The 6,994-nt window shown below is 30.5% G+C and overlaps 1 long non-coding RNA gene across 1 annotated transcript; it reads left to right on the top strand.

Annotated features, from left to right (window-relative positions):
* The first annotated feature begins 674 nt into the window (after positions 1–674).
* LOC149496754 (uncharacterized) lies at positions 675–5,589 on the top strand. The gene is made up of 2 exons (XR_016320551.1): positions 675–1,348; positions 1,995–5,589. It is a non-coding gene; the product is annotated as an uncharacterized LOC149496754 (long non-coding RNA).
* The last annotated feature ends 1,405 nt before the right edge of the window (positions 5,590–6,994 follow it).

Here is a 6,994-nt window from a genome sequence, read left to right as displayed (position 1 = left end):
AATAAAATTTAATATTAATCTTAATGCTTCCAAGCAAAGTTTCTCCTCTAAATTGAAAAGTTTTTTATATGAATAGAGAAATAAAATTTATGAAAATAAAACTTGATACGAATAGCAATTTGTGGATTCTTAAATAATCACAGGAACTAAAGGATTTAATCTATGTTTAGTTGCGTCATTGAGAGATGAGTAATTGAATTGGTTAAACTAGCAAATAAAATGTTGAGAGAGCTTATTAGCAATTTTAGGGTTATTTCTCCCTCTTGAATTATTAAAATTGATTATCCAACTAATAGGATAAACTAGATAAAATTAAGTGAAGTCAAAATTCCTGGTAATTCTTTCAATCTTGAATTCTTCTTAAACAATTACTTGTTTGATTTCTTTCTCATTGCTTTATTTTATTTCTTTTTTTTATAATTATTCTTCTTATTGCCGTTTAGATAATAGTAGGTTAATATAATTTTGGTACTTGGTATACAATCTCTGTAGGAAAGATATTTTACTCATTATTTATTACTTGCGGTGATTTCATACACTTAATTTATCTTGCCATAAACTATTGCTATTGTTATACTTACCTATGAAAAGAAGTCTGTAACTTATTTATTCTTTATATTTTTTCTTATAATGTAAATGCTGCTAGTTAGTTAGCTTTAGTCTAGTAATATAAAGATAATGTAATAGGTATAAGTTTGAGTCAATGAATACGAAAATAGGAAGCATTTCTTTACTAATTTTCTCTCTCTTACTTTGCGATTTCTTTCTTGTATTTTCTCTCTAAAAACTAACATGGTATCAGAGCAGAGTCGATCGTTTCTTCTAAATTAATCCTTCATTTTTGTCTAGAATCAACTAGTTCTTGTTGATTTTTCTTCTTTTTTGTCTTCTCGATAAACAGAGATTTGTGATTTCTTCTTTCAGTTAGGGTTTCATATTGATTTTATCCATGGCTACCAAAAATCCAATTGAGGATTCATCTTCGCCTTTCATCTTGCCTCATTCTGAGAATCATGGATCGGTTATTGTAACGTCGGAGCTCAATCGAACAATAATGTAACTTGGAAGAGATCTTTTCTCTTAGCGGTCTCTATTATGAACAAGTTGGGGTTTCTTGATGGTACAATTCCTAAACCTCCTTTAAGATCGCCAAATCATGATGCGTGGGTGCGATGCAACAATTTATTGGTAGCTTGGCTTCTTTAGTCTATCTCTGCCCCAATTGCTTCAATTGTTTTCTATTTAGAAGAAGCAAGTCTGATTTGGAACAAGCTCAAGGAAAGGTTTGCACAACCGGATGATTCAAGAATCTATCATCTCCAGCATCTTCTCTCCAATATTAGTCAAGGTACTAAATCTGTATATGCTTACTTCACTGAATTGAACTCTGTATAAGAGAATTGCATTGTTTTAGGCCTTTGCCACGTTGCTCTTGTGGAAAATGCAATAAGGAGTGTTTTTAGTCCTTTGCTGATTCTCAACAGAAGGATTATGTCTTTAATTCCTAAATGGCCTAAACGAGTCATTTCGGGGTGTTAGATCACAGATTATTTTGATGATTCCCTTCCCTACACTAGCCCAAGCATATAATATGATTTTAAGAGAGGAAAATCAAAGAAGTCACTTGATTCAATCTTTGAATTTTCGTGATGCTTCCATAATGGCAATTAGGAGGAATAAGGATTACATAGTTTATAATTACTATGGGAAAGTAGGACATCTAAAGGAGAATTATTTTAGGCTAATTGGATATCCATCTAACTTGAAATTCAGTAAACAAAAGGGGGTTTCTCAAAATCAGGCCTATTCTAGATTGACACCACCACAAGCTAATCCTAAGGCTAGTCAATCAAGATTTGGATAATTTTGTGAATGTTTCTACACCTAAGTATAGTCAAGCTCACCAAGTATCTCAGTTCTTGATGGTGTAAATCCTATCAGTGCTGAACAAAAATAAAGGGATTTTAATTACTCTAATGTTGCTGGTGCTTTAGAGAAACGGCCAGATTCACATCTCAAAATACAACAACATAGCTTAGCCTCACTCAGGATCAAGTTCAGAAGCTAATATTGTTACTTAATGATCGACCATTGAATCAAGTTTCGTATCCTTCCAATTTTTCAGGTATGTCTTCCTCCATTTTCTCTTCTATGCATAGTGCAACTTTACATAAGTTTCTCAAAACCAAATTTTCTAACTCACTTTGGATTGTAGACACTAGTGCTACAGACCATATAGTTTGTTCCCTTAATTATTTTGATGAATTTGCATATGTTAAGAACTGTTTTGTGAAGCTTCCAAATGGTATGCAAGTTGAAGTTACTCATATAGGTAGAATTCATTTTAAGTTCGGACTTGGTTTCGAATAATGTTCTTATGGTTCCTACTTTTTTTTCAACTTGATTTCTGTTAGTAAGTTGACATAGAATAATTAAGTTTGTCTCATTTTTCTCTCTACCACTTGCTTTATCCTGATCCTATCATCATGGATGACGATTGGACTGGCTAAAATGCAATCTAGTTTGTATTTTTTGTAAAATAACTTTTTGTCCAAACTTGTCCTTCTTTATAACAATTTGTTCAATGTTGTTTCTACTGCTTGTTCTGTTTCCTTTGATGTGTGGAATCACAGGTTAGGCCACTTATCTTTAGATAGAATAAAACTTTATAATGTTGATTGTAAAATTTTTTTCTTGTAATCCTTGTACTACTTCTTCTAAAGCTAAACAAAAGTGTTTACCATTTCTAGATCATGATAATTATAATAATGGTTGTTTGATTTGATACATTATGACATTTGGGGTCCTTTCACAACCTGATCTTCAAGGAAATCATTATTTTTTAACTATAGTAGAAGATTTTAGTAAGTCTACTTGGGTTTATCTCATGAAAAATAAAAATGAGGTCTCTCAATGGCTTAATCATTTTTCTACTATGGTTTCTACTCAATTCGATAGGTCTATCAAAATCTTAAGGTTAGATAATGGTCTAGAGTTTTCAATTCCTTCACTTTATGATTCTAAAGGAATCATACATCAAACCTCTTGTAACTATACCCCTCAACAAAATGGTTTTGTTGAGAGGAAGCACTAACATATCCTTAATGTGGTAAGATCGTTACTTTTTCATTCTCACTTGTCACTTTCTTTTTGGGGTGATGCTGTTCTTACTGTTGTTTATATCATTAATAGAACACCTTTGTCTGTTCTTAATAATAAATCACCATATCAATTGCTTTTCGATAAAATTCCTTCTTATTTTCACTTCAAGTTCTTTGGTTGTTTATGCTATGTTGTCAATCTCACAAACTATAGAAGAAAATTTGATTCTAGATCTAGAAGGTGCATATTTTTAGGATATTCAAACACTGTTAAGGGATACAAACTTTATGACTTGGACTCAAAGACTACTTTTCTTTCAAGAGATGTTCAATTTCATGAAACAAAATTTTCCTTTTCAATCTCATACATCACATTCTTCATCAGATTCTATTTTTCATGTTATATCATTAGATAATTTTTACTCTTTTGATTCTTCTTTTATACCTGAATCTAAACCTGCTTCTTCTATTCCTGAACCTACCCTCCTTATTCCTATCACTACAGAATTAGAATCTACTCATTCTACTCCTGCTATACCTATATCTGATAATCATTTTGCTCCTTCACTTCATACTGATTCTGTACCTTCCACTAATTCCTTACTTGTCAGGAGATCTTCTAGAACTCCCAAAAACTCCCAGCTATCTTCAAATTAGCATTTGTCACACTTGACATTCAGTTTATCTACTACTCAACTTTGTACATCTTATCCAATTCAGAATTACCTTTCCTATCACAAACTTTCTCTATCATACAAACATTTCATTTTTTCTATTCAAACTACACCTGAACTACAATCTTATTCTCAAACCATTCAATATGTTCATTAGCAACAAGCCATGCAATTTGAACTTGATGCTCTACAGGCTAACAACATTTGGACTGTTGTACCTTTACTTAAGGAAAGATTTCTATTGGTTGTAAATGGGTGTATAAGGTGAAGTTTCATGCTAATGGTTCCATTGAACGGTATAAAGTTAGGTTAGTAGCTAAGGGGTATAACCAAAGAGAAGGGTTTGACTATCAAGAAACTTTTAGCCCCGTGCTAAGCATACTACTGTTAGATTGTTTCTCGCTTTAGCTGCTCTTAAGGGTTGGTTTCTATCGTAGCTAGATATTAATAATGCATTTTTAAATGGGGATTTAGATGAAAAGGTTTATATGGACCTTCCTCAAAGTTACCATATTCAGGGGAGAAGAATAAAGGGAAAGAGAGGTCGGTTTGCAAATTGCAAAACTCTTTGTATGGACTTAAGCAAGCCTCAAGACAATGGAATTTAAAGTTTACTGAATGTTTGTTAAAGATGGGTTTTAAACAGTCAAGAGCTGATTACTCTTTGTTTACAAAGAATTCAGATAGTGGATTTATTGCATTGCTTATGTATGTTGATGATGTTACAATAGCAAGTAATAATGAACAGCTAGTCAAAGTTTTTAAACAAGAGTTAAGCTCTTATTTTAAACTGAAAGATCTTGGTGACTTAAGATATTTCTTGGGTTTAGAAGTTCCAAGAAGCAAGAGTGGCATTTCAGTGTGCCAAAGAAAATATACACCGGAATTGTTAGAGGAATATGGACAGTTAGGAGCTAAACCTTGTAGAACTCCTATAGAAGTCAATTATATAATGACACATATAGAGGAAGGGTTAATAGCTGATCCTACTGAATATAGGCAATTAATTGGGAAGTTGTTGTACTTGACCATAACTAGGCCTGATATTAGTTATACTGTTCATGTTCTTGCACAATTCATGGATAAACAGGCAAGTGTTCATATGGAGGCAGCACATCAAGTTCTTAGATAATTGAAAGGGTCTCCTAGACAAGGTGTTTTCTTTTCTTTTGATGCAAATATTCAATTGATAGCCTATACAGCTAGTGATTGGGGTGGTTGCAATGAACCAAGAAAATCCTTAACTGGATTCTGTATTTTCTTGGGTTAATCAATGATTAGCTGAAAATGAAAGAAACAAAATGTAGTTTCAAGAAGTTCAGCCCAAGCTGAGTATAGGGCAATGGCAATAACAACATGTGAAATTATATGGATACTCTATCTTTTGGAAGACTTTGCAATTAAACATGAAGGACCTGTGATTTTATATTGTGATAATGTTTCTGTAAATTATCCAAAAATCCAATCTTTCATGAAAGATCAAAGCACATTGAGTTGGACTATCACTTTGTGAGGGAGAAGATTCAAGCTAAATTGATAAAGCCAGAATATATCAAATCACAAGAACAAATTGCATACATCTTAACAAAGGCGTTACAACCTTTTCAATATGAGATCTTGTTAAACAAGATGAACATACAAAACTTGAATGCTCATCTTGAGGGGGAGTGAAAAGAAGTCTGTAACTTTTTGTTATTTATATTTTTTTCTTATAATGTAAATGATATTGGTTAGTTAGCTTTAGTCTAGAAGATAATGTAACAGCTGTAAGTTTGATTCAATCGATATGAAAATAGGAAGCATTTTTTTACCAATTTTCTCTCACTTGCTTTACGGTTTCTTTGTTGTATTTTCTCTCTGAAAACTAACAAATAAAGACAAAATATAAATTGTGTTATTGTTAGTGTAACAATTGGTTTTATTTATACAATTTAAACTATGCATATGAATGAAAAAGGAGAAATGCGCGATTTGATGTATGAAATTTGTGTAAGAGATGGCATTATTATTAGAAAGACAGATATTGTTGTGTAAGAGTTCGTGTTATTTTAAGGGGAAAAAAGATATTTGATATGATCGTGGGAAGAGTCTATGTTATAGTATCTCGTGAATGTTTGAAACTCAAAATGCTTATATATCTATGTATTGTATAGCAAAACTTCCTACTTATAGTCTTTGCTTTTCTCCTTCATTTCTCCTTCCTTTATATTTTTAGTTATCCTTAGTAAACTATAACTATACATATTTATACTTAACATTTCCTAAAATTTTTGTTTCTGCATGATTCCCTGCATGATTCTAAAATTTTTATTTCATAGATTGTTACAATCTTTGCGGAACAATATTAAAAACCTTTGTGTCTGATATTTTTCTGATAAAGCTTTTTGCCAACATTAAAAAAATGAAATTTATTACTTTTATTACGGTCATAGTGTAATAATGCATCTATTACATTTAAAGTGTAACAAATGCCTTGGAAATGTTAACAAAACACCACATTTGTAAATACTTTTCGAAGGACATCATTTCCGCAATTTTTTTTTTTTTTCTAAACATCATTTTCGTAAAAAGCTCTCGAAAATAATTGATTTTATTCTATGATTGAAGTAGAGTGCAATTGCAAAATATAACATTGTGAGTATTAATTTACCCTAAAATGATTAAATTATTTATAAAAATCTCTTCTTACAAATTAATATATGTTACTGTAATTATTATCAATTGTTAGATTATAAATTTTTAAAAATTAAATTAAATCACATTGTAGTTTTTAGCTCAGAATTAACTTAGAGACATTAAAAGCACCAATATTCGACTTGGCAAGGATTTAATTTCTATATGTGAAATAGATTTCATTTATATATGATCGATTTTGCAACAATTTAATTGCTAAATCAATTAATGTCACTTTTATTTTTGGAGTAAATACGTGTATTTTTTTTTTTTGAAAGAAGTAAATACGTGTATTTGTTCGCTTGAATATTTCATTATATATGTAATTATTTATTTTACCATAATGAACTGTATTTGTATAAATTTTTTGTTTTGAATATTTATGCGCACTAAATTATTATATACAGTAATAAAAAATTCAAATAAATAAGAATGAATACAAAATATATAATTTTATAATTTCAATTTTTAATATAAAATATAAGCTTTATTAATTTTTATTCCATTATGAGAAAAAGAGATTAAAAAATTATTAATTCAATCGTC

Source organism: Jatropha curcas, chromosome 4, assembly GCF_041381405.1.
Source record: "Jatropha curcas cultivar XTBG-Jc1 chromosome 4, XTBG_Jcur_1.0, whole genome shotgun sequence".
NCBI lineage: Eukaryota > Viridiplantae > Streptophyta > Magnoliopsida > Malpighiales > Euphorbiaceae > Jatropha > Jatropha curcas.
Note: the sequence above shows the minus strand (reverse complement) of the source record. Positions and strands in the feature narration are given on the sequence as shown.